Source organism: Phymastichus coffea, unplaced genomic scaffold, assembly GCF_024137745.1.
Source record: "Phymastichus coffea isolate CEN01 unplaced genomic scaffold, Cenicafe_Pcof_1.1 PCOF00044, whole genome shotgun sequence".
NCBI classification, from domain to species: domain Eukaryota; kingdom Metazoa; phylum Arthropoda; class Insecta; order Hymenoptera; family Eulophidae; genus Phymastichus; species Phymastichus coffea.
Genome location: NW_026706855.1, coordinates 982,223 through 1,001,365, shown reverse-complemented (window position 1 = coordinate 1,001,365; position 19,143 = coordinate 982,223). Strand labels below are relative to the sequence as shown.

General features: G+C 36.6%; 1 protein-coding gene across 4 annotated transcripts in view; it reads left to right on the top strand.

Annotated features, from left to right (window-relative positions):
- The first annotated feature begins 6,342 nt into the window (after positions 1–6,342).
- Positions 6,343–19,143, top strand: part of LOC131664581 (guanylate cyclase D) — a 115,062-nt gene continuing 102,261 nt past the window's right edge. For 2 of the 4 annotated variants that reach the window (XM_058935790.1, XM_058935789.1), the window contains exon 1: positions 6,343–6,617. The gene's annotated coding sequence lies outside the window, so the exon portion shown is untranslated. The remainder of the gene's footprint in view (positions 6,618–19,143) is intronic. The other 2 variants (XM_058935793.1, XM_058935792.1) reach the window with 1 other exon arrangement.

The following is a 19,143-nucleotide window of genomic DNA, read 5'->3' as shown; positions in this document are numbered from 1 at the left end:
TTAAGGTGTTGACAGTGAACACGATGTCGTTGATATTTGTCTAAAAATCTAAATGTCATCTTTACTGAAAAGTATCAATTTTTGTCAAACATATTTATATTAAGTTTGTTTCGTAGAATATGTTCTTGGAGATTGTCTCTATAATTTTGTTTTCTTATCTTACTCGTGAAAACAATTCTATTAGATATCTTATTGTCAACCGTTAAATAAAATCTAATAGTTATAGAATGTTTTAATCATGAATGAATAATAATAAACGATCGAAGAAGACGTGATATATATGATTGTGAACCATACTATGCAAGCTATCTCAGCAAAAATATCAAGTAGAATCTATTTAGAAGGTACCTTTCCGTATCTAAGAACTGCAGTTTTTTTACGAAGTCAACGAACGTCTCGACATGACGAAGTCCAGCTAAGTAAAAGAGAAAAATAAGCAGTCAAAACCAATTTAATGAAACCACTTGGGTATGAGAGCTGGGTGATACGATGACAAACACAGATCAAGCGTAGAGAAAGATAGGGGGTGGGGGACTCGATCGAGAAAAATATTCGAGCGTAATACAAACGGCTCCAAGTTGTATCCACGCGCTCGTCCTTTTGCATTCGCGGAATTCTATTTGCTCCCTTGGACTGATGGACAATGGACGAGAATAAGAAAGTAGGAGAAAGCCGAAGGCACGGCAAACTTTTGCTGTCTTTCTCCCGCGTATCCTTTTTCTTTGGCGACTATACGAACTTTGTCTAGACCTCGCGAGGAGAATCAGAGCGTGGCAAGGTCACAAGACGATATTTCTGTTTTCTTCGACTCTCATCTCTTATTGTCGTGCGCGATAAAGCCCTTACTTTAAACTCGAATGGATTGTTCAATTACCAGCTGGATTTATAAAAAATTACGAAGGCAAGTCACTGCTTCTCTCTATTATCCATTCTTGCGTCCGTCCTTCCATCCTTCCTTTCCTTTTTTCCGTGTCGCCGCGACTGAAAGCTTTTTTCTCTGCTGTTTTAATGTCAGATTATTCATATAACATGAAAAAACTTTGATATCGTTGTACTTTATTAATATTACTTTTATGCTTATTAAAAGATATTAAGAGGTTCAAACTGCCTAATAAATCATCGCCAACTGTACTTCAAACAAACATCAACCTGAAGTCAAATGAAACGTATCATCGTTCGGTCGCTTCGGTACTTATCAATACATGCCTTAGATTTGAAGCTTGCGCATAATTTAAAACAGCAGTAACTCAAGAGAGCTCGTTTGATTTTGTTTGCCTCTTAAAATTTATTACTTTGCATATATCGATTATTTACACGCCAATGTACGTGAGAGTTGAGCACGAGCGTTTGCTGTTACTAGAACCATTTGCTGTTACTAAATGGTTGAAAAGCCCGATGGTACGGTTTATAGAATCTAACATTCTCTAGTAGATAAAGCTCTATTCCAGACACTTGCAGGAACCTAACTTATGAATAGACTCTATCCCAGACATTTGCAGGGACCGAGTTTAGCTAATCATATGGTTCATATTGATCCAGACACTTACGGACCAATATAGCGTGGAATAGAGCAATTTTCGGGACAGAAATTTATCAGTTGACGAATGAAAGAACAGAAAAGAGTAGAGTTGAAATATTGATAAAAAGAAGTTTACTGTTATTGACATGCTTATTGTTCATTATTCTATGACAGACCTTTACGCGTATTTTGACAAATATTAGAAGCTGATGGATTTCCTTCGAAAATACGACGTTCTGTGGACTAGCCCGAATAGTATTCGGATTTTTAATAAGTGACGTTACTCATCTTGGTCCCATGTGGTTTTTCTAAACTTGACAAGATTGGCGAGCTTTCTAATTACGCATACATAATTGGCCGGAAGCGAGATCAACTTTAAGATGGGTGGGCGTGTACGTTTGAGTTCAACTCTTTTCTCGAGAGATGGCTCAATGTGTACTATTTTATGGGTTTGTAATATATTTAATTAACAACGTACGATGCTTAATACATTTTATATGAGGTAATTTAACGATACAATGCTGATTACAATTGACAATGCAATAAACGAAACTCAGATTTCGTATTTTTCAATTGAATCAAAATGGTTAAACAAATCATTTGAGAAGTAAGATATAAAATATTAATTTCATTTTTATAATAATTCTAAATTTTATTGAGAAATATTATTTTATAATAATTATTCAGTGATAAATATAATGAATAATACATTAGCAAATATAATGAATAATACATTATTGGAGCTTTGTTGGACCATGTATTATAATGTTAGTAACTTATAAAGAGCGAGAGAGAGAGAAAGAGAGCTCAATGTCTGTAAATGTCATAATTTTTATTAGAAAATATTGAATTTTACAAAAGCATTCCATGATCCTTCCATAACTGTCTTTCTTACACTGAAGTTGTTTATCGTATGAACTTCTGTCTAAAAATATATTGTTTTATTCGATTCAGTCTCTCGTCTCGCTTATTGTTAGTCACTGACAATAAAAATAACAATAATTTTAGAGACTTAATATTTTGATCTTTATGAAGGTAAAGTTTCTCATCATATGCATTTGAAAGAAAGAATATAAAAGTTTATCTAAATATTTACTTGCCGACACATTAGATTACAATTTTAATTACTCAGAATGTAAACAGCTAATTGAAGCCTTATAATATAATATCTAATTTAACTCAACATAACTATAATTTAACTATTCAGAGGAATTAACTTTAAATGCCGCAGCTTTTTGCGAGTCTTTAAAAGCAATTAGACTATTTCAAAGCTGCTTAACCATTCATTCATTAATGAACAGCTGGTTAACCGCTTATACCTTTAGATTTTCATTTTATTCACGTTAAAGTGAGGTTCAACCTTCTATTAGGATGAACTTGTAAAGGTTAATGCCATGCACTACGCTTTAGTTATAATTGCAAATAATTATTTCACTTTCTATTTTACCTTTTTTAGAAAGTTAAATTATATTGCTCTTCTAAAAATTAAATTATCTTCTATACAATCATGTTCAAAATAATAATTTCTCATACATAAAATGAGGACATCGTGATAAGATCTAATATCTATAATTCGTAAAATTGTAGTAATGAAATCACAACGAATTGATCCCAAAACTATTATCAATTTTTAATGAATTTTAGTGTAAATGTTACCATGAATTTCATATTACTGTTGAATTAATTAAAAATTTAACATGAATATTGTAAAGTCACTATCTCCGGCGTACCACGGAATTGTTTTTATTTCGTTTTATTTTTTCAAAGAAATAAAAGGTAATGCACATTCTCAACGGTAATTTAATAGCTTCCAGTTTCGAATACAAGAGTGGAAGAAAGTAATGGAAAAAGAAGGTTGAGCTTTAAAGAGGATTTGAAGAGAACAGCAAGAATTGTACTCTGACCTTTTTGTTTCTACGATTGCCGTGGAGATATCTTGTAGTTATGTAATTAATTTTTATTAAAATATAAAACAGAAAGTGATCAAGTTACAGCATGTTATAGTTTACGCAGAAACTTTTCTTATGTTTACTAATTTCCAGAGATTATAAAATAATGTCATATTTTTAGGTCGAACAATTAAAAAATTTCAGATTCGTTTTTGAAATAATTTATAACAGATTTTGAGATAATTTATAACACCTCGACAGCTCGTTAAAGGATTTACACTACTAAACTTCTACGTACGCAAGTTTTATAACATATATGTAAAATGAGTCCTGTCGCACATAATAGTAAAACATATTAAATTGATAGTAGTAGTCCACTGTGAGTATTTAGGTCAGTATAACGAAAGAACTATTGTGTAAATAGCTTTAGCTACTTTTATGTTCGAGCTGATCTGCAGCAGTTTCAAAGAAATAGAAAAAGACGCACGAATGCCGGTGTTAAACAATCCCTGGATCAGCGAAAAGAAAAAACCATTAGATAGTTGTGCGGTTGTCAAAGACAATAACGAGGAAATTAAGAGCGAGAAAAAGTGTAAGCGAGAGGATTGATAAAAACCTGAGGGTCTAATGGATAGAAGCTGGGAAGGCCGACCGCAAACATTAACCTTAACCTCGACTTGCGACTAGATTCATTCCGACTGTTGATTGCGAGAGCCGAACTGCTAACCTACCATCGCGGGATATAAAAGCGTAAAAGATCTTTTGCACAATGGACTGAGCCGAGATATTCTCTGAGAGGCAAGCGTTTCCAGATGGATTTTCAATTGTCTGCCGTGACATAGATATGCATCACTGCGAGCATTCATGTACGGCGATATAAAGCTACTGTGAAAAATATAACATGCTTCGGTTGGAATAATTTAAAAGTATAACTTTCAAGTGAAAACTAAAGTTGAGTATTTACAATGCCAAGTAGCTTGGTAATCATGATGGACTGACATTTTCATCTCATTTTCAAGAATGTAGAACCCAGTAAAGTTTTCTCTTTGAAGTAGTAATGTGTTACCTTCAATGATCTTTAATTTAAAAATCTATCAGATAAACTCGTAGGAGCATGACGACGTCATATTCGTGGTCAAACATTTTATAGTCTCACAGAAATGACCTTGCTAAGTAGACAAATAAATATACATACAAGAGAGAGATTCTTGCAGTTCAATTGTGCCACTATAGGTCGACTCGGCATTGCACCATTCATTGGACGTAACGATCGTGTTAACGAATCTCTCTCTCTTTCTCTCTCTCTCTCTCTCTCTCTCTCGCTCTCTCTCTCTCTCAATCGGGCCTCGCGATTTCAATTTACACGTTCGCTACAAACTCGTTCGCTGAAAATTTGATTTGCATGGTACTTCGTGAGCGCGCTGATGCAGGTGTTGACAATGGTCCGTAAATGCTCTGCAAGCTTGCGCACAATCACCATTCAAGAACTGTGGTCATGCGAACCTATTTCACTGCTACTGTTGCCGTCGAGATTTTCATCATGTATATACATAGTTCTTTATATGTGTGTGTATGTGTGTGTGTATTTGTTGTTTAGGTGTCGCTTTCGTCAATTTGTGGATAGTTACGATATGAAGTTTACGCTTGGGTTTTGCGTTGCCGTATGCCGAGTTCGATCGCCGTCGACGTAATGGCTTTTGTACACAGAAGTGTGACCTATGGTTTTTGACCTTCTGACGCCGGCTGCACATATTTTTCTGAGATAAAATCACAAATCAAAAATCAAATTAGAAAATATTTATGACTGCCAAATTATTTCCGTTATGTTTTTCTTTATTTTTGAAATACTCTTATTACATTTACAGTTCTATATTAAACAATCAAAATAATGCGTCCCCGTTAATCATTTAGTTGACTAAATTGAGCTCATTCAAAAACGATATGTAGAGCTAATAGACATTTTATCTCTGCCAAGCATAAAGCGAGCCACTCTCGCAAATTAGACTTCCGGGAGCCATCGTTGATCGCTTTTTGCAGAACAATAGACTTATCAACAAAGGCAATATAACCAAAGACATTTGATATAGCATCGTACAAGCTGCTCTCCTTCCTTTCTTCATCGGTGACAGCACAAAGATGTTCGCGCGAGTTGACGATGTCTGACCATCTGTTTACTTGTTCTGCTCCAAACTAAAAGCGCTCACGCACATTGAAAACTTTCGGTTTGTTGATATCGACTTTTCCTGCAAAAAATTTTGAATGAATGAGATTATAATTGAAACTATCTGTACTAACTTTCCAAATTACTTTAGAATATCAACAATGCTATGAAAATGCAATTAGAGGTGGTTTATACTTTTTTTGACTGTTAGTTTTTTTACTGTGTCACAATAATTATTCAAAATAACAGTTTTAGATTTAATTTCTAAACAAAAATGGTGTATACGATTGTCAAAAGTAATAAATTACTAAGAACAGTTCCGAAAGAAACTACGATCTAAAAGTAAAAGAGTAAAAAAGTAAAAAAAAGCTAAAGCGGTCGCAGCCCCCGGTTAAATAAAAATCAAGAGAGAGAGAGAGAGAGAGAGAGAGAGAGAGAGAGAGAGAGAGAGAGAGAGAGAGGGTAAGTATGCGCGTGCGGCACGCGGCGGCGCATCGTAGATTCTCGGATGGATCTGAGTGTGTGCGCGGCGGCAGCAAAAGCGCGCAAGCTCGTTCGCTCTCGTCGCGGACAGTGTAACAGCACTTGCCCTCCCGGGAGGCACGAGCGAGTTTGTGCTACTGCTACACCAGAATCTCCCTTCTCTCTCTCTTCTTTCGAGGGCGAGTAGCGTGCGCACGCAAAGGAAAACGCGCGCGCGCTCTCTCTCTCTCTCCCTCTCTCTCTCTCTCTCTCTCTCTCTCAGTTCGATACGAAAGCTCGCGCCGAGGTCCACGCGCGTGGAAACCAGCGACCAGATCGCTTTCTAAACCGGACAAACATACGTACAAAGCAGTCCTCATTTTTACGAGTTCATTTCTATCGCTTAATCACCACAATGGTCACTTTTTTACGAATGTGTTCGAGTGACGCACGCTACTTTTGATCAGTTTAAAAAAAAAACGTTTCTTTGTGGTTTAATTGAAAAAAGAACCTGACTGCGATCTGATATCGAGGCTACAGTAAACAGGTGGATCTCAGTGCTGTATTATTTCCTTTCCTCTCACGGGTTTGTATTCTTTTCTTTGCATATGCCTGCGGTGACTGTTTGAGCTGCTTGTTTCGGTCATTAGAGCTTTCAGTCGAGATAGTTTTGAGAAGCAAATGAATTGAGCATGTAACTTGGAATTCCGCTAACAACAGTTTCCCGGTGCAAAAATGCAACGAACAATGCGAATGAGAAAGCGACTTACTCGGTTACAATAATAATGCTCGCTCTTCAATAAGGGATACTTTCGCTTGTTTGCTGAGCTTGCTGACATTCGCTTTCAATAAATGTTAGCTCGGACAAAAGCACGCATACGTACATCAGTTTATTAAGGAGAAATTAAACTTTAATATCTTATCTTACGAAAGTTCTACTTGTCTAAGTAATTTGCCGTTATTACTGAATGAGAATCACGTAGAATAATGTTTCAGTACATGATTCAGCATACGTCGCTAGATTCAGCATACGTTGAAATTAAAAGTTGTGCTCCTAAAACAACTTCACATATGTCCATATTTGTTACACTTGAAGCAGGAAAATTTGAAAGAGATTTTGAAAGCCATTGTCAGTGCACAAGTAAAAGTTAGTACATTTTTGAAGTATTAATCTTCATTTTTTTATTAATAATTTCTTACATTGCCTGGAAGCATTTTTAATTTATACCATCCAATTATTCTTTAACAGTACTTGAGATTGCAGCTTTTTAAAAAGATATTTTTGTACGATAAAAAACAAAAACCGTCTCATAAAGAGTAACCAATTTTAATGAATCAGAGTAATTAATTTTGCATTCATTAAGTCATTAAAGATATATTTAAAATGAGACATTATACTTTTCGGCTCATTTTTAATTCTCGAAAAACGAAAAGCTGAATAATGTTTACAAAAGCCACATTTCGATATGTGCGTTTTTCCAAGTTATCGCAACGCATTGAGTCAAACAACGAAAATTGTTTAGAGAGCAAACGACTGTGACTGTTAAGATGACTGTATTATCATAGCAAACATTTGCGATACGTTGATGGAATGATTCAAATTCGATCAATCGGTGATGATGGAGGACGTCTTGCGAGAGTAGTGAAGTCAGGTTGTATTTTCGGGAATGAACAGTCGAACGCACGTATAAGCGAGCAAACTTGATTGAAGGCTTCGATCGCCTAAAAGCTGTTGGTTCCGTGTCGCGAAAGGGAAAAAAAGTAGTAAGACGTTCTTTATGGAATTCGTAAATGTGTCGTTGTTTGTTAGAAGCTTAAAAATGATGCGTGAAACGATTACTTGGATTATTGATCTGTTGGTATGTTAACCCGTTAATGCGTAAGTCAGCAACGGTTAAATAACATTTCCTATAATCTAGTTTGGTGCACGCTCACATTCACATACCAAATAGATAATTCAACACATTTGTTTTTCATATATTTCACATCTTTGCTTTGTTTTCCATGTGTGCTTTTATTTTAATGTATTGACTAAAGTGAAAACAATTTATCGAAATCTGCCATTACGAACGTATAAGTCAACGAACACACGCATATCGATCTATTAGAAATTGTAAAAGCAATAAAATGTAAATGCGAAAATGTAGAGGCGAAAAGCGATATATTTTTGAGCTTTATTTTCTGCTCCGAATCACATTCAAAATGCAACGGAACGCATTGTTTTCTTTTTGACACTGTACGCACGTGAATGTTGTATTTACTGAACGCGCATGCAGCGCGAATAACGAAATCATATATGTAACAAGCAGTAGCAGCGCTACACATTTGAATCCTCACAAAATCGATATTTACTATAAAAGAAAACACGTTGCTTATTCGCACGAAATAATTTTTGTTATACTATTGATAAAAAAATATTAACGTTTGTATGTATGGGAATATTGGTTAAATGATCTATCAATGGAATTAGCTATCAATGGAAAACGATACTCTAGAGATCAAATAAAAGCTTTCATAGATGCTTAGAAAGCATTTCCAATAGAGCGTTAGCAGATGAAACGCCGTTATCTCGTGATGTTGAAATAAAATTATCCGCAAAACAAGAATAATCGACGCGTAATGGAGTCGATGTGTCGGAGAGGCATTTAGGGAAATAAATCTAACAGCTGTTTCTTGTTTCCACGCAGAAGAACATTTCTCCCTCGATTAAACTTTCGCCTTGTAATAGCTCATCCGGTCAAGAAGTTCTCAAAGAGCGCTCTCGGGTTTTCATCAACGCACGCGCTCTCGTACAGACATTACGGAAGCCCGCAACAGTATCTCGCTTCAGTGTCAGAGCCACACGTATATACGTCAACTTCTGCCAGTGGCTACCAGCAACTCTACACCTTTCTTTCATCCAATTAAGTTGCGTCAATATGGCGTACACGCACAAAACTTTTTTTCCTTTCTTCTAAAAGTATAACACATGCGCGCGCGAGACTAGATTTCTTAAACACCGCCAGGGAAAAATGTAGGCCAGCAGGGGGAGACCGGAGTCTTTCAATGAACTGTGCAGTTTTCTTCGTCACTGTACGCGATACAACTTTTCAATGCAAGCGAGCTTGCAGCTGCAACCTTGGCATTTGTAAACAAAGCTCACTACTTCGTTATTCACTTGGGTTTGGGATTTTTTTACTTTCAAAGTTTCTTTCCAAGTAATTTTCTTTAAAAAAAAAAATGAATATTTAATTATACTTTATCACGGATACTAATTTTTCTCGACACGCTTTTACCCCTCTTGAGCAATTGTATAGTCGCGACTTGCACGAATATTAAAACGCGCTCTTTCTCTGAACTTTGACACTTTTCTCGCTTACTTAGCAAGAGGAAAAGTTTGTTGTTTTGTTCATCTTTCATTCGCAAGATGAAAGTTCCTCGAGTTTCGAGAACAGAATATTAAGTTCAATATGAATTGAAAATCTTACGAATCTTGTTTTTCGGTAGTAAAGAGCATTCGAGTAATAATACAAAATTATTCGGTCGTCATCGCGATCACGATCAAAATCAACGTTGTTGCTTTTGATTTACACAGCGCTTGTTCAAGAGCGTATGAAGTTCGTGAAAATTCTACATCTACAAACTGTTATATAGAGTATATAATCAAAGCACATGTATGTATAATTAACCAATAAAGTGAGCATTAACGCGAAACTTATTTATACAGAGCCTTTATCGATTGGCACAGGCAGGTATCGACTTTATTAGCGAACTTGATATAAATAGCGTTTCGTACCAGGTTCCCTTTGAAGAGCTGAAGGGCGCCCGAAGTTTTTCTTTCACACACAACCTGCTTGTTTTTTGTGTCGGCTCAGTTATTTTTTTCGTCGTCAGGCTGTGTGATATTCACCAATCTGGTGCATAAGTCGAAACAATCGCCTGTCAATTTTGAGAAGCTTATTAGAGAAGATAATTTTGCCTCTGCAATTTTGAAGGTTAAATTAACTATCGTGGCGACAGGATACGGCCTCTCGTCAAGTCTGCAAATACACGAGAGACAGAGAGAGAGACCTTCCGAAACTCAATAAACCGGAGTTAATTAACGTCTGTGAGGCGCCGAATGCCTGGCTCCTGCTAGTGCGCGAAATTCTATGCGCATTTATCGCAAGACCTTATCCGATGCCAACTTTGTTGCCAACTATTGCTTCTATCCTTGCACGCTTTCTCTTGCTCGCTCACTGCATAAAACGACCACGTGTTCGGGCTTGTTAATGTGTTAATACGAGACCCATATCCTACTCTCACAAATCTCATACTGATGATTCAAAGTTTCCTTCTCTAATTATACGGCTTTTGAGAAAATTCGCTATCACTTCCACGTTCGCTGAGCATATGTAGTACGCTTACTCTTGCAAAGATAATTCGCTGCAGATAGTTGACATTCTTACAAAAGAGCTGATTACTCTTTTAGAAAAATCTTTGGTTGCATTGTTTGCGTTACATTAGAATTTTCCAAAGAAATCCCGAGCATGTTCGATTCACGAATTGGTATACTTTTCTTGCTAAGGGAAAGTTTACATGGAATAAAAATCGAAGTCAAACCGAAACAGCGCGTTCTCGTAGCCTTGAAAAGTACGAATATACGTTGTGCGCACTCGCAAAGAAACAGTAAACCTGTCCGAATAAACTCGAGATTTGAATATAAAATTTCTGCAAAACTGATTTGTGACAAGCAAGACTAGCTGTGGGTTGAATGCGTATGATCCTTGCAAAAGTTTTTTTTAGTTTACAAAAAAACATTCCGGAGAACCGTCATTATGTTGGTAACTTTTTACTTCCACATACTCGATGTTCTCAAAAATATTTTCTCGTACAAATTGAGAATTATACAAGTTCAGCTGGATATTCCCGGGGGTATGTACGTAAATAAGACGATAAGTTTTTGAATACTACAAAACAGTTTGCAAACTTTCAGTTTAATCGATGTATCCGAGGGTCTGCTTGTCACATTATCAGACGTTATAAGTTCTTGGCTAAAATTCATTCATCATAAAAGTTGTCGATCAAAAAAGTTTTTTGTTCGGGCGTAAATTGAATTTTTCATAAATTCCTCTCATTTTACTCATTACTCTTTTTTTGTTTCAAACTCAATTCTCTTAGTGCTGGGAGTAAAAAGAAAAGGAAAAAAATTCCGAAGACCGTTTATTTCTCCCGAAGTCAAGACAAATCGCGGCGCCCCGCTGGCCTGTAAAAAAGGCGGGAGAGAAAGAGAGGGGCCAAACTTATATAGCGTCGCCATCAGTTAGCTTGTTTCATTGAGCGGCGCGTTCGTCTCGAAGTTTAGAGCGGCAACTTTTACGAGAACGAGAGACAATAAGAGAGAAGCCGAGATAAGAGGCGTGGAAGTTCGCAGTTTTATCGGCTGCGACTCGAATCGGCCCTTCCCTTTTTTCCTCTCTTCTATATCCTTCTGCACTTTTGTTTTTTTTCTTGTCGAAAAGAGTGTCAAGCCTTTCCGGTGCCGCGCTGATTATCCACATCATAGACACATGGTGCATTACTTGACGTGCGAGCAACTAGTTTTTGTTTCGGTGTACTTATTCTCAGTCAAATGTTGAGTTGTGCTCTTTCCGTTCTCAGACTGTAAAGTTGAGAAAATAAGACGAGGTTTTCAACCAGTTGATTTTGTTAAGAAGCGCGCAACCGAAGATGTATCGTTTGTCTCCACAATTATATTTTAGCTTGCATTGTAAAACTTTTTTCTAAAACTTTTCTGTGAATAGCGAGTTCGCTCAGTTTTACGTAGTTTTACGTTTTCAAGCTTTCACGGTGGCTTTACGCCCCAGAAACTAATTTATTTAAATGAAATGATTAAGACAATAAGATATCGAAATTTAAGTAAAATAACTAACAGCGAAAATAATTTCTGATTACTGTTATTTGACCGATCGACTATTGAAGACGCTCACATTCGACAAGGAAACGCGTACTTCAAGCGCACAAACTTTATTTTATGACAGAGCTAAACCGTAGCAACCGTTAAAAAGTGAAAAGCCCTGATCGTCCCAATCGTGAAAGTTGGCCGCATTAAACTCATCCCAAAATCGCTTCAATTTAAAGCAATTCGATTCCTTTCTCACCCCCCCCCCCCCCACAATATACGGCAAATGTAAATGCAAAGATCGTAGGGAACTCCGGAACCTCGTAAAAGTCCTCGACTCGCGACCGCAATGAATGTCCTCACTACTTCTTGCCCACTACGTTAGTTCGGTATATAACTCGTCAATTTTTCGCGCTTGCTCGAACAGAGCGCAAAACTCACGTGGTTAAGTGCATCTGCGATTCAAGAGCAGCGAGCTCTTTTTTTATTGCGTCAGTTAAACAAGAAAATCTTGACTTTTTTATTGCTCTTAGTGTGTAGGTGAAAAGGCATTCAAAACAGAAATAGTACTCGTGTTACGCCTCAAATTGCCACTTTTATGATAGCCAACATCTTTGCTTACTGTGTCAGTTTATATCCACAATAAAATTATCTTTTATTCGTTGTTACTCCATTGAATCTGCCCTCGCTTTTTCAACAAAACTCGCTTAATGGATCGTTTTTCAGGTGCAGAGTTAGTAAAAGTATTGATAATTTACCACGACTCAAAGCACTAAAGGTTTAATAATTCGTAAAAGTACATAAAGAAATTCGTCTTTCAATCAGACAACATCGTCACTCGCTCCCAGCTGCTGCCAAAGCTTCCGAAACTCCTGATCTTTTCGGTTTCGAGATATTTAGCGGATGAAGTGCAAATATTCGCGCGTGTTGCCTGTAAATTGGGTAACGAGCAGTAGATATTCCTATCGTATTGATCTTTAGAGTTAAGCAAGGATTTTCTCCTCGCCCGTCTCGCTTGTGGCGTGTCGCCGCTTTCAAGTTCGAAAGAGCTCGTGGAATTTTGTCCGCATTGTGAATGCGGTGAAAAAAATGAGGAGGAAGTAGAATCATGACGGCGATGAGAAACTTGGCTGGCTTTTGATCTTGCTTGAAACATCACCGTATGAATCTTAGATTAAAGGCAGCGCTTTCAAGCCCGGAAGATTTCGTAAAAGTAGGTTGTTAAACGGTGATTTTTTAAGTATTTTCGTCTGTCTTTCTTTCAAGTGATTGAATTCGGCAATTATTTTTAGCGAACTAGCAAGAATTAAAGCGGAATGATTCTTCGGATATTTTATGGATGAAACATGTACAGGAGTTCTGACACGAAACTTCTTACCCGATTCTCACTTACTTCAACAACTTGTTAGGGTCTGCAAGTCACAATACCAGTAATCTTGGCCCGGCAGAAAAAAAAGTTGCGAAAAAACAAGAAAAGAGGTAGTGAGAAGGCAAGCTTGTAGTAGAGAAAGAGTAGTGTCGGAAGGATGATAGGCCGCTGATGAATCTAGCCGATATCCGAGAGAGAAAGGGGATGACTCGCTCTCTGTTTATTTTTTGTTCGTTGTCAAGCGACGCGCGAAAACGAGCCTCTTTCGTTAAGTATAGCGGTCAACTCGATGCCGGGCCGACAGATGAATATTTCAGGCCGTTCGAGAGAGGTGGCATTATTAATAGCTCACGTTAGTGTGCGTATGTATACACACACTCACACACACGCACACGCAATCGACTAAGGTTTGCAATTTTCAGTGACTGCTCCCTCGCGGCTCGTAATTGAAAAGCGATATTTCATTGATTGCCCACAAGGTCTGCAATCTCTTCGGCTGTTATCGAGAGTACACTAATTGAATTTTCAACAATATCTCTCGAGAGTGTGTGAGTGTACGCGTGAAAATGCTTTATTGTTTTCAGCCTTTCTCGTTTTTTACACGATCTATAAAATTATGACTTTATTAACATACAAAGTCACGTCAAAATGGAGCGGTTCTTTTACATTGAAATTTGTATCAAAGTCACGAATCAGGCGAAACCTTTACACTGACGAAAATACTATCAAGAAAAACAATTGTATAAAATAGATAATTAAAAATATACTATAAATTATTTACTCTAGTTCATGGTAAACATTTTATTAATTGGATTACTTAACGGAACAAGTGATTTGATTGGCTTAGATAGGTTTTAGAAGTACACCGTATAGGTCGAGGTTATGTTATACACTAATAGACTTGAAATATGAGTCGAGTTATATTGTTTCACATTTAAATTTTATTAAAGGAAGAATTGAATTTATAGTTCGATCTCAAAGTTCTCAATATTCAAACACCACCTAAAAATTATAGTCAATTCAGCTATGATTAATGCTTCTCATCTTCAAAGAGAATTCACAAATTTTGCAGTAATTTTTTTTGTATTAAAAAATACTCCCTTTTACATACATTAAATTTGTTCGAATAAGAACACAATAGCGCATGGCATCGTGCGCGCGAGTGGAATACCCAGTGTTTTTTAAAATGGTACAAAAGAGAAGAGAGAGTAAGGTCCACGAATGATTATTCCGTTTGGACGTGGTCCAAAAAACGAGGGCAAGAGTCGTGAGCTTTCAGTGTTGGATACGGCGGCGAATTCAATTTGCACCGGAACTCGCTGAATTCGCGAGGAGGAAAAACAATGCCGGACCGACATCACAAAAGCATACCACTCTATGTTTGTCTGACTATCTCTTTCTATCGCTTCTCTCTCTCTCTCTCTCTCTCTCTCTCTGCATCTCCGCTTTGCTTCTATCTGCATTTAATGCACGGAAAACGTAAGGTTTGAAAACTAATTCTCCGTACACATGCTCTTTTTTCATGAAGTACACTTCCTGTAGAGGATGAAAAAACATTTTTTCATTCTAATCCATTAACACGTAATGAAAAGGAAAGAAAAATTGTAGAACGGATTTTAGTCTAGGCTATTACGGTGCGTCAACGGTACTATTTAACGGCTGTTTACGCATTCATATTTAGAAGGTGAAGTGAGAGAGTGAAAGAGAGACAGGGGAGGGCAAAGAGCTCAACCATGACTTTGTCGTTCTCCTGGGACTAAACTCCACAAGTCACTATATTTCAGGAATTTCAGAAAATTTCCAGTTATGCGTAAGCGATGATTTCAATTATCGCTTCATTGTAACACGGTGGTGATCGAATTGATTATTAATCGCATAACATTTGTTTGTGAAATCAAACGAAGGTGATATCAAGTGATAAGATTACGATTGCAAATAGACAAACATCAATTTGATTTATGTGAGTAAGTGCAGGTACGGATTGATAGATATTTCAGACATTTTGAATGAATTGATTTATAAAAGAACGTGGTATTATAAAATAGAAAATAATGTTTTATACGTACGTATATGTTTTGAATAACAAATCATTTTAACAATTTCTCACGTTTTAAAAAAACGTTCAGCTACATCATTAAATATTTGTGTATTCACGAGAAAACGAAAATAAGTCGAGAACGAGAAGGTAAAGAAAAAATGACCCGTCGTACAAAAAGGCATCCGTTTCATCGATTTTTCTCCTCCCATTTTATGTATTAAAGACGTACATATGATTAAATATTTCATTCACACAATCCGAGGGACATTACCGTAGGTGATAGCTTCGGTCGATTAGATATAATGTCGAACAAACGCAAATGACAGGATGTTGTGAAAGGGGAGGTCGTCACTGAAAATCGTCAATTAAATTCAGTGTCATCAACCGTACAAATGAGCAGTTGGTCTGCGCAACTATCATTGCGATGATTAACGAGATACGTTCTCTCTCTCTCTCTCTCTCTCTCTCTCTCTCTCTCTCTCTCTCTCTCTCTCTCTCTCTCCGCTCGTCGACAATTAATTATCGACTCGAGCGTTGACGGCTTGTTTACGAGGCTATCCTTTTTTCACTGCGCGTACGCACATACCCTTTTCCCTTTTTAATCTTGGATCTTGTTTTCGATTTGCATAACGCCTAGAGGAATCTTTATGCTTTCGAGTATGATGTAAATTTTATGACGAATTATACTAGATGAATTTCTCAGGTTTAATATCTTTTATTTCTGGAAAAATTTTCTGTTAATCAACGCCTAGCTGGATATTTGTTCGTGTTATGTAAGATATTTTTACCAGAAATTTAAATATGATTTATATACGAGTAAAAGTGTAATTAAACGATCTCAAATGATTGCGAGAATAATTGCAATATTCAAATAAAACTAATTTCATGTCGAATCACCTCCATAATCCGCATGAATATTTACATCATTTCACGAATGTAATCAAAACAGCGAACGCCATTCGTTAATTATTCGTGCGACGACGTACATACATAATACCTATATCCTTTTTGCGATTATTCGCGAGCGTCTGTCAGAAAGTTTTCTAGACCACTGATTGCGAATATGAAGTGGAAATCCTCAATTCTAGGTGATGGAATCAATTAATAAATTCCAAGGAAATTCACACAAGATTACTCTTATAATAAAACGCGCGAAATATAGTAGTTAATGAAGCTTTCGTGTGCGCGTCGAAACTAATTTTTATTTTTCGCGTTAGCTCTCTTCGCGTTCCATTCGAGATTTGCATAGTTAAACGAAAAGACCTTTATTTTTGTCGGCTGCAAAGAGGAAGTAAGAGAGGCATGGAAGCATCCAACGCTGGCGTGAATTAGTTAGCGAGAAAATAGCACGCGTGAGCCACTGAAATGAGAGAACGTCGCATTTTGCATTCTTCCCATGCCATGGGAAAATATTTTTTTATTCCTCGGTAGAGAACGCGAAAAGCAAAAAGGTTCGTCGCCTGCGTTTTATTTGATTCGCCATTACGCTGTAATACCGACTTTTTCTCTCACATCTGCCTTTCTTACATTTGTATTTTCCTTTAGTTTTAGCATTTTAAGTTTCAGTGTGGTAGTTTTACGATGCTGCGCGCATTATCATCCTCCTTTATTTTTTACACAGATTTCACTTTTGCTCGAAGAACTATTTTAAAATAAAATCCCTTTATTAAACTGGAGCGGGTATGAGCGTAGTCTTTTGACTGTCGGCAAAAATCTTCAAAGGTAAAAATAATAAAAAGCTAAACGCGTTTCGTAGCTATTTTGAAAAACATTCGAAATTTCAAACAAGTTCCGCAGCGTGAAATGTCAGACGGAGAAGATCCGGAAACACAATTGACATATATTGCCGTCAGCGAACACGAAACGGAGGTGATTATTAATTAGAAAATTGAATTAGCTAATAATGAATCAAGAGATAGGGAGAAAGAGAGAGAGAGAGTCGATGTAGCCTTGAGGTGACATTTAAAACAATGACATCGAAATTCGTCGCGCTGCTTGGTTAAATAATTAATCGAGTAATCGCTGGTACGCAGAGAACGAGCCGCATATATATAGCTCGCGATCGATTTCCTAGTTTTGCTGTGCACCAACTGCTAGAGGGAGAGAGAGTGTTCGCAACGCCAAATGGGATATGTATATACGTGTAACTATCGATGCGTGCGCGCAAGCGAGAAGCAAGGTGATCTAGTAGTTGTGGTGCCAGTTTAGTTAGCTGACAATGCAACCAAATTCTCCCTCGATCAACCATTATCCTTATATATTCGAACATTTAGTTATTTGCAATTTTACTATTATCTTGATTACGGCGTATATTGTTGCTCTCACAATCACGTACCGTTGTTGCTAAGGCACTACGTGAGATGATATCGAACTTATTCATGATTTTTCAAACTAAATTATTTCAACAATAAATTTTATTTTTAAATATTCGAAAACGTAGAAAATTAAATACATTGTAGGTATTAAAAAATATGTTAACTATCCTCCGAAAATCCATTGAGTTTTGTTTCCATTCTATCGATACTTTGACTCAGCAACCGGAGAAATCTAGAATCAGTGAAGTATACAAATTGATTCTCGGGCGATTGCCTTTGATTCCGATCCTTCACTAGTTGTTTGCAATTCTTCTTTCTTAAGGTTCTTTGTTTCGATATATATTGGCTTCATTGGTGGTTCTACAGCAGGGTTTGATTTTCATTGTACTTTCAACAATTGTAGTGTAATCTCAGTTGAAATGGTTTGCTATATCGAACAAATTGTATCGATCTAGTATCAGGCAATTGTTTCCGCTGGCACAAAGTTGCCGCTATGTCCGAAGTACTATGTACTCGTATACAAACCGAAATTAATACTTATAGCTATTTTGTTTAGCACACACTCAATTAATAGTTTACCTCGAACTTTTTTCACAGCGTTATCGTTAAAGAAAAAATTACCTCTATTTTACTTTTATTTTTATAAATCTTTCTTTATTGATCTTTACATTTATTATATCTTTGGTACTATATAATAAACTGATTTATAACTTGAATAAATTATTCATTCAAACTTCTCAATTCTAAAATAAATTGGATTTTTTTCCTCCAATCAATATATCATTGAACTATTGAACTAATACTATACTTTTTGTTGGAAATCCCTATCGATCTTGTGAATAGGCGAGCAAAGTTCGCCCACGAAACCGTCACTTGGATAATTCCATTAAACTTGAGCTTGACAACCACATTTTGTAGCCACAGCATTAAATACGTTACACGCGTATTTATTAGTTTTAAAAGCGAAATATAACGTTTGCAGTGAACTGTGAAAAATGTCATACGCAGATGTCTCATTTGGTAGATTTTGGGTTGAGTGTAATCTCTGTTCAAAACCGCATTAGTAGCAGTTGGCATTTTCGTATTGGACATTGTTGCACGGGAAAGACTAAAAGCTTGCGTACACGAGCATTGATTTCCGCACGAACAAAACAGTCGTTTGATAATGGTTTGTTGCCGGATGATAATGTCGCTATTTGAAAAGCAATTATAAATTAATAATATTTTACTCTAGACGGTGATTATAAGAGATATAGATCACTCGAATTGACTTTGGAAAAGTTAAATCGCATGAGAATTATACCGATAAGCTCTGATCTGAATTTTTCAGCCAAGCCAATCATTTTTTCGATGCCATTAATAATCTCAAAAATTCCTTGATGGCAAAAGAAAATCAAATTTTCGGAAAGAGTAGAAAATCTCTCTCGACAAATGACTTATGAACTTCTTAATCAATCAACGAGCAATAGCAACCATCAATAGGAGGGTAGTTTTCGGGTTCTACGCGAAATGTGTGGGCGTGCAGACACA